The sequence below is a fragment of the Pimephales promelas genome, chromosome 17, assembly GCF_988280905.1.
Source record: "Pimephales promelas chromosome 17, fPimPro1.hap1.1, whole genome shotgun sequence".
Taxonomy (NCBI): domain Eukaryota; kingdom Metazoa; phylum Chordata; class Actinopteri; order Cypriniformes; family Leuciscidae; genus Pimephales; species Pimephales promelas.
Genome location: NC_142785.1, coordinates 27,315,897 through 27,326,080, shown reverse-complemented (window position 1 = coordinate 27,326,080; position 10,184 = coordinate 27,315,897).

Genomic DNA, 10,184 nt, shown 5'->3' with positions numbered 1-10,184 from the left:
TGTTTTGAAAAGAAGAAACAATATCAGAAAAATAACAAATAGCCAGTTTTTAATTAAAAAACAATCTGCATGGGTCATTAAAAAAGTGACATTGATTGACTCAAAGAGAAAAGCCCTATGGTATCTCTTGAATTATGCACATTTGTCATTTGGTGGTGGTTGAGGAGATTCCCCCTTCCATGTAAAGTGCTTTGAGTGCCGAGAAAAGTGCTATATAAACGTAATGAATTATTATTATTATTATTTGTGACTACTTGTGAACCTTTTATATCATTCAAACACATCATTTTACACCTCTCGCCCTCTCGTTGTTGTTTATGGCATCCTATGAGACAGGAAACAGTTTTTGTGAACAGGATGCCCCCTAAACACCACACTCCCTCTCAGCAAATAACTTTAACACTTTGCCTTCCCGTAGCCGAACACAACCACCACACACACTTCCCTTCACACGGGCCTTTCCTTTGCATGAAAAAGCATCCATGTAGACATAATTAACCCAAACTCTATTGGTTCAGGCCCTGTATCACTTTACTATTAGGATTCGGTAAAAATAGACCGCAACGACATTGAGGTCAGCTAACTATCATTTACCACGTACTGTTTTGATGACTGACGCTATATCCCGCTTTTCCTTTGAACAGAAGGAAGTCTCTTGCTATAAGAACTTAGTAGGAAGTCCGTGTAAACGTGCAGTAATGCCTCACTTTATCACCACGAGGAAATGATGGTGCTATTCTTTCACCTTTTTGCCAATTTTAGACAGCAGTTTTACAGCATGAAGCATTTTTTCCAGGGCTTTGATTCCAGTAAAAAGGCCACTTACTCAGACTATCATTAAGAGCAAAGGATATGCACACACACTCACTCACTCATTATTTATCTCTCTGATGGGTTTTTTCTCTTTCCCTCTCTCTCACACACAAACACAGACACACACTCTATTCATTGTCTTTCCCCTAGGTATAATGAAATAAGAGGTGAATGGGAGAGTTGATGAAACCCAATCTGGAAAGACAAGACCACCCACTCTCCTTTCACCATCGTCCCCACCGTATTCTAATTCAGGTCATTCCCTCTTTTTGCTCAGGAGGCATGGATTACCAAAGCACAGATCCACACACACACACATACACACGCACAAACAGCCCGAAGGGGTGGGGGTGTTGTAACAGGATGTTGTTTGAGCACCATATCCTGTTTTTTTCCCTTTTCCCAAGGAACAACGACACTGCAGGTGCAACGTGGTGATCACCCCACCGCTTCGGCCTCCCCTCCTTTTTTCCCTCTTCCGAACTCATCTCCCTCCACCATGTGAACGCTCTTTATCAACAAAACACATCTTCTGCTATTTCTAGCACCGAGTCTGTACACAAGGCCTTCATTTGCACATGACAGTGACTAACCATGAGTAGCCTTGGTTCTGGAAGTATTTTTTACCATTCATTTAGTCATTTGTTAACAACAACTAATTGATTTTAGTTATTTAATTTATGTAACTGAAATAAATAAATAAACAAAAAAAAAAGTTTTAATTTGTCATGCATTAAATATCAAAACGCAATCTCCACTGAATCTGTCACTGGTGATTGACGTTTGAACCTTTCTGGATCCGCCATCAAATTGATAAGTTTAATTAGATCAAGTGCTGTGAGAAAAGGCTATACATCTCCACCGCCAACATCCTCACACGCAATATACTAGCCGAGACTCCTTCTTTATGTGTACAGATGTGCTGTAATGACGCAAAGACATGCTCGATTCTTCTGTGGAAATCTACCAGTACCACTGAAACTAAACACATTACAAGCTGGTTATGTACTTGCTCAAAAATTTATTTTGGATAATTTTTTACCTAAAAACAGTTACGGAATGCAGTTTTAAATTAATTACAAAATATTCCGATATTATATAAGTAGTTTGAGAGTGTAAGGTGATTGACTTGTCATTGACGGTGCTTGAGCTCCGTTTAAGTACTTTACAATTATTTGCTATTAAAAACAAATAAAGCATATCATCACTTAATCTCACAGCTCATGGTAGATCTATTTTAAAAAGTTTATATATTATTGTTAGAAATGAATTCCTCTTTGGAGAAAATGAATGGGATATTTATAGAGTCTGTTGCACTTTATTAGGTTGTGCATGCTTTTACGTATGTCCAATATGTAAATTAGTCATGCAAGTTTTTCCGTGACTGGCTCTTAACTTATGTAAGGACCTTATGTCATATATCTTTTGTGCAAATATAAGAATATCCGCTGAGTTTTTCTTTAACAATGTCCCATAAGCATAAGTCCCATAAGCCCCCTGGCCTCTCTCAACATGCTTTTCTGTTTGAGCGGTCTGGCATGAGAACCGGCCAGTTTGATATAAAGGTCTACAGAGAGCTTGTGTCTCGGGTCAATAGGTCTTTTTTACAGCAATCAATTTACAGTGTCTTGCCTGAAAAGCAGCAACGGATGTAAAATGTGCATTAAAAGTTTAAAACCATCTTTTACTGGAGGCCCACTTTTAAAAAATATATATAAATTAAATTCAACATGAACAGGGTCCCACAAAGCATCCTGCTCTGGATTACGTAAACACACACACACACACATATATATATATATATATATATACACACGAGTTCAGCTCAGGTAGATGGCTTTAATGGACGCAAAATGCTTAAAGAAGACCACATCCCCCCATTTCCTCAAGAAATTGAGGGGAGGAAAAAGGCGAGTGAGAGAGCTGCACTTCATTACAAATCATTCTCCCATTTTTAAGTGCAATCATAACAGTTTCCATGACATCATCAGCTGTCAGTATGGGAAGCCGGTCCTTTATATTGTGAAACCCAAACCAGGGCACAGAGAGGAAACCAGCCCCCTCACGCAACGAGAAGTCCCACTGAGAAACACACTCACAATGATGAATGTTACACATGTGTGTAAAGGTGTGAGTGTGAGTACAAAGCCATTGAATAGCATTAATAATTATGGAAATACAAAAACAGCCCCTCACAAGTCTACACATATATTGCAAAAAACGGACAATTATACTTTACTTGGGGAGACAGTGTATATAGCCACAATTTCCTGTCACTAAAAAAAAGATTTCATGGAATAGTTATTTCTACCAAACATTTTTTTCTCTATTTTGTCAATTCTTGGACAAATCAATTGGATAAAAACTGTAAATTAAGTTTAGATTAATGCATATGTGTGTGTGTGATTATAATCATGGTTGATTGTAATGTTGCGATTCACCGGTTTGGATCATGGCTAAAAACTTTTTATGTCTTCATCATGGTGTGTTGTGTTGTGTCAAATTTAAAGCCTGACATCTGCAACACAAAGATATGAAACCATGTGTTTTATTGCTGCTTTCTGAAATGCATCAAATGCAATTCATAACGCAAATTAGACCCATTAACCAGCATTGTTAAAAAGGGGAACTATTGCAGACACTTGTGTAAGAATTCTGTCACAATGATACCACAATATAAAAAGAATCTATAGAGTATCACACTGCCCAGTCGTACTTCACACTCAAACAAACTAGTAAACATTACAATCAACTATGTTGGTTATATACATAGAAACAATGTAAAATGTGCATTTTAAATTGTTCTGTAAAATTGAAAACTGTTCACAGAATTGAAATTCCATGTATATTCTCAAATGTCCCCTTTCAACCACAGAACTGCAGAGCATAATTGAACATATCCTCTGGACGCCTTGTGTGTATGACCAATCAAATCTGTGAATTCTCACACGTAAGAGGAAACAAGTTGATGTTTCAGTGCTAAGCAGGAAAAAAAACGCATTTTTAAACACACTTGACATAATTTGTTTCTCATTATCTTCAAATTTAAAGGCTTTTAATTGGTTTCTCAATGTGAGAACCGCTCAGCTTTGTGAATTTCTTCTAAATAAGGTCTAAATTCAATGTAAAATTATAGGCTACAGACATGAGCATGAAAGTCTGAACTGACACCATGAATATTATTATTCATGCAAACAATTATGTTTTTTAATCTTTAACTCCAAGTAGGTTTCTGCAGCAATGCCATAATGCCATAATTTTGGATTCCTAAAAGAGCTTTTCAGTGAACAGTTCTTTAAAGGTCAATGCTCATAGTGCAAATTTTTAATAATACCTGTATATAGAACCCTTTTTCCACTATAAAATAATCTTTTGTGCAATGGAAACTTCCACGCATGTTAAAGGTTTTTTATGGAACCATCTATGCCAATAAAGTGTAGTAGGGCTATTTTCTGAAAAACTGACCAGAAATTGTATTTTTAAACACAAAACATACTCTAATTTTGTTTACACGTAATGTGAGATGTAGGTCTCCACTATATGCTTCCTCTTTACCCTTTATCTGGATTTACTTGTGAAAGTGTGCGAAATAAATAGAATAGCTCAGTTCTGTCAGGTCACGTTAGTCAAGCTCGATCAGCTGATCCACGTCTACCTATAGGAATACGACGCCTAACACTGTATCCAGTATAAGCTTCAGTATTATCAGCAGCTATAGTGTTTCAGGAGCTATTACCCTCCTCCATCCCCAGTTCCTCCTCTCGTCAGTCAGTGATTACCCTTAAATCACAATAAATTCTCAAATTATGTTGTACTTTAAAATCTTGAATCAATGATCCATTCAAGTTGGTTCTGTTCTATGGGTTTATCAAAGCAGGTGTCTGTAAATAGTGTCCCGTTATATCATGTCACACACAAGGGCCACAAAAGTTCATCTTTTCTTACTCCCTTTGCTTCCCATTGGTTTTTGGAAAGACAGGCTTTAATTTTAGCATGTTTTGTCTGTCGTCTCTGCTGTTTTGGGCTGTCTATATTATCTGTAATACGCTCAAGTTCGGTGAGTTCATGTGGCTGCTTTACCATATACACTAGCTCACAATGCTACGTGACTACAGCCTAAACCCAATTCTGCTAAAAAAAAAAAAAAAAAAAGAAAAAGTCGGTCAAAGCCCAAGCTTTTGATTAAACACAGGAGCCCAGCCATGCGTCAAATGTCCCCGATTGAAGCCCATGTCTCTCAAAGTATTTTCCTTTATAGGATGAGTAGAAAAAGCAAAATCCTTTTTTACTGGGCCCACAAAATCAGTCACTGTTATCTAAAATATGCACACAAATCCATTTAGCAGCAGACAAGCAAAAAAATACAATCTGTACATTCATTATCTCACAGCAGTTCTTTAGAGATGTAAAACACTTTAAAAAATAAACCTTCAAAGGTTATGCTGCCTGCCTTGTTTCTCATTGCTGCAGTTTTATTCATGAGAAAAATCAAGTCAAAGCTCCCATTTCATTCCCAGAACCTGTTGAATTAATGGCAACTGTCCTCAGCTGCAGAGGAGCATCAAAAAAATAAATAAAATAAATAATCGGGGGTAAAATGAGGATAAAAACGGCTGACAAAAAAAGGCCCCAACGTCCTCAAGCTAAAAACTCACTTTTCTCTCGTTACAAAGAAAAGGCTGCTATAAAACAAACTCACTGTGCATTTACTGCCGAGTTCAACGCTGTAAACAAACATTTCCTACATAAATGTAGAGGAGCAGAGTAACTAACTAAAAGCAGAAAAGCTAGTTCACCCAGAATGTCATAATTTACTCACCCTCATGTCGTTCCAACGCATTCTTATCCTAGGGCGTCATATAGTGACACTTTTGAAATTTCGTCTAAATCCAACGCACATGGCACACTTTAGTGTCAATATAACACGCACAGAGCTTTCAAGGTAGGTGTAGTTCTGGGGTAGGTTTACCGTTTGACCACTAGGAGGCGCCTTCTGGCCCATATATATCAGCGTCTCATATTGACGCTAAAGGGTGTGCGCTGGATATAGACGAAATGTCAAAAGCATCAGTATATGACGCCTTCCTTGCTCTGCAAGATATTTTGAATTTTAGCTTTACAACATTGGACAAAAAGGACAAATATTTTCTCAAAATGTTATGAAAACAAGCCATCCAGGTTTATGAACGTCATGAGGGTGAGTGAGTAAATGATGACAGAATTGTCATTTTTGTTTGACCATTCCTTTAATTGAGAAGTCCAATTCATTTTAGCAAATAATTTGGTTCGGTTTATGTAAATCTTGCGAATGATACAGGCCCTTTTAACAAAAATTATAACAATTAAAATTATGTTAATTAAAGCTGAAATAAAATAAAATATAAATATCAGATGAAAACGTAGACTTACAGTATAAAATGTACTAAAAATTTTGCCTGGGAAACTAAAATTGATAAAACACAAATAAAAATTAAATTAAAGCTAAATAGAAATTATAAAAAAAAAGATGAAAGCACAATGACTAAAACTAAAAAAAAAAACCTGACACGTTATAAAAGCTCATTTAAAATATTACTAAATACTATAATACTACTGACACAAGTTTTCGGCAAAGCATTTTACTTACCGTTTGCAATTCATTAAAGGGATAGTTCACTTTGAAATCAATTTTTGATATGTTTTAGCTTACCTCAATCCAAGATGTAGGTGTCTTTATTTCCACAGTATTTTCAATTTTGATATTTTTAGGTCAAAAATACTGTGGAAACAAAGACACCTACATCTTGGATTGAGGTAAGCTAAAACATATCAAAAATTGATTTCAAAGTTAACTATCCCTTTAAAGAATTGAACTATAATTTTAATTTTTTTTTATATAAATAACTGCAGTGTAGTATTGCTTCTCGACTATAATTTTACTTTTGTAAGTTTACTTTGAATGAGGAGCAGCTTGTGCATTGGGAATGTGAGAGTTAGGACAGATTTGACAACATGTTTTAACTTTAAAGGCCTGAAGCGTTTTCAGATTTGGATAAAACAGAAACCCACAAAACGAAATGCCTATACCACCCCACAAGTTGTGACTTTCCCCATCAGGTTTTTTACAGCATCGGAACAGGAACAGACATGTCCTCACATTTCCTTGAATTCTTTATCTGTGGAGATTCATTGGATCAGTCACATCAACGTGCACACAAAGCTTTGTGATTAATTAAAGCCATATTCTCGTATTCTAGTAAGAGGAGATGAAATCATCCGCTTTATTCTTTCTGAGAACACTTGGTTAAAGCAAAACCCAACGTCAGCAACGGCTCCCAGGGCACGTTTTTCATTGTATTGTGCAGGTGACATATTCATAAACCTTGAGTTTAGTCAGCATGTGGGTATCTTGATAGAGCTGGCTAATAGAGATCCCTACATGGAAAGCAGTAACCATTTAATTAACAATCAGATGAATACGCACCTCCTTGAAACGCAATTTTTTGACACCTGATACGTGGCTCGCCATTTTCCTGTCATAGGAGAACAAATAGACAAACCACCGCATAAAGGGTCAAAAACAAAGCATAATAATTATGACCTCCTACTGATGATATCTCATGAAAGAACTCTTTTCTGCATCTCTTTTGATGAAGCACTTATTAATAAAGCGTATACAACCAGCCTTGAAAACAAATAAAGGAATAAACATCATCAACGCAAAAGAGGAGCGGATAGACTATTAAAAAAAAAGATTGGCATCTAGCTTTAGTTCAACGAAGAACCTTTAACATCAATGGAAACTTTACATTCTTCAAAATGCTCTTTATAGTGGAAACGTTCTGTAGATTTCTAAAATCACTAAAAGGCTGTTTGATGAAGCAAATGGTTATTCTATGGCATCACTGTGAAAACCTTGGAACACGGGCATAGGTTGACATATGAGCTTGGAGTAGCCTACTGGGGGACAAACAAACAAAAACTAAAACTAAAAAAATTAAAAAAAAATAAATAAAACCAGCCTATAGGCTGGTTGGCTGGTCATGATTTAAGCTGGTCTTCCAGCCTGGCCAAACTGGTTGTATCTGGTCTTTTAGCTGGTCTGCTAGCTTAACCAGCCTGGTCAGGTCAGCTAACAATCATGTTAAAAACCCTTCTAAATCCAGCCGGCCCGGGAGACCAGCTAAAACCAGCTTTTCCAGCAAGGGAGTCCAGACCGAGCCAGTCGGTTTGGTCAGTCAAGTCACCATTTTAATATTTTAGCTTTTCTACAGTATAAACCTACAAATTCACAATCCGTATATTTCCACATAACAATACTGAAGTGTTTTTTTTTTCTATGACAACAGAGAGCAGCACGTGATACCAGATCTCACGCGGATTACTTTTTGTAGCATAATGCTACGCTAAACTTAGCAAAAAACACTTTGAAATGCACTATAAACACATTATTGTAAAGTAGGCTTATATTAAGCAAATAAAAGAATGAAAAATTACTCACCTTCTTTAGATGGAATCTGTTGGGCGGTTACCGGCCAAAATGGATTTATCATGTGACCTATGTATTGGGGGAGAGAGTGAACTTTATTCCCTTTTGTGTGTATTAAATGTGATGCTGTTTCTTTAATTGCAATAAAAGAAATGGATTCATAGAATTATTCACAAAATAAATATTCAAAATGTATTAAAATGGATACATTAGATTAGGCATATTTACTTTCGAGTTGAAAGCTATTTGAAAGCTATATTGTAGAATTTATTCGCTAGCCCAATTGTCTGTATGAAGTTTGCATTAAAAGTGCTAAATACATTTATATAAATCTTCCCTACTACAGATAAAAACTGCTATTCAGAAAAGTTTAGTCTGTCAGTCATTTTGCATGTGCAGGTTTATCGCCATGTCTGGAAGGCGAAACAGGTGAACGCTTACAGCACTTTTAAGCAAATCTCAAAACCATATATTAGGCATCCGCAATCATTGAAAAAAATAATTGGATGGGAGAGAGAGAGAGAGAGAGAGAGTGAGAGAGAGAGAGAGAGAGAGAGAGAGAGAGAGAGAGAGAGAGAGAGAGAGAGAGAGAGAGAGAGAGAGAGAGAGAGAGAGAGAGAGAGAGAGAGAGAGAGAGATGGTTCGATGTTATTTGCAGAACATTTGATTGATTTGGGTTCTTCAAACTTCTTGTCAGAACTAATTGAACGTAAAATATGTATGACAACAGAGGGCATTCTGTAATGGAAAGTCATAAAATTTATTTTTATTTTACTTTATTACTTTATTTTTGTTTCCTCAGTGTGTGACAGAGATGGTGAGATATACCAAAAGTGTTTAAAATAGTTATAATAATAAAAAGACATGTTTCTTAAGCAGTAAATCAGCATATTAGAATGATTTCTGAAGGATCATGTGACACTGAAGACTGGAGTATTGATGGTGAAAAATCAATTCAATTTTTTTTTTAAATGTATTAAATAAGACAATTGTGGTAATATTTCCTGATATAACTAATTAAATGCAGCATTGGAAAACAATAAAAACCTATTTTATAAAATAGTCACCAGCTTGTTGAAAAAATATGAAGGATAATGGCACCTGTTTAATAGAACGACCATCATAAAATGAACAAAGTTTAACAACAAGAAACTGATAAATTAGCACTTGGAAGGTAAAAGAAATTAGGACAACTGACAAATGAAGAGAATTGTGTAGAAGTCATTTCATCAACCATGCATGAAAAATATCTTTCAAAAGGCTTGTTATCCCTTGTACTATGTCATCTCATGGTCATGTCCACTCTCTGATGTCGAATATTAAAACATACGATGGCTGGGAACATTCATTTGGATGAATGAAGCAGACGGAGTGGAGAGATTTGGGTGGCATCCAGCGGTCATCTTTGTGAGGAAGAACACTTGAGGACAGTAAAGTCTAGAAAAGTCATTAAACTGTCAAGTCAGCATTAACATGCCTGTTTTTGCATTTTTAGTGGGTGAAACATGTTCACATTTTTACTCCAAAGCAATAAAAATAATATTTCACAAAAAATACGAATTAATTTTAGGATATTTTTGCATTGTGATATTTTCATAACAATTAACCCCACATTATCAACACCAGAGGAATGAAGCGGATTTAAATGATCATTCAGATTATTCTCAATGGTGATGTCATTACTGCAATCGACATTTTCTTGTATTACAGTAAAAATGCTGTATTTAAATGAGCATTCATTTTGTTCACATAATAAAAATACAAAAAATGTCACAATGCAACAAAAAACCCATAATGGTACATTACATATACATACACACACAATGTACATATATATGATCCTGTGCATTTTATGTTTTGATGGTATAATTCTCTAATACACAAACTATACTGTGGGTGTGTA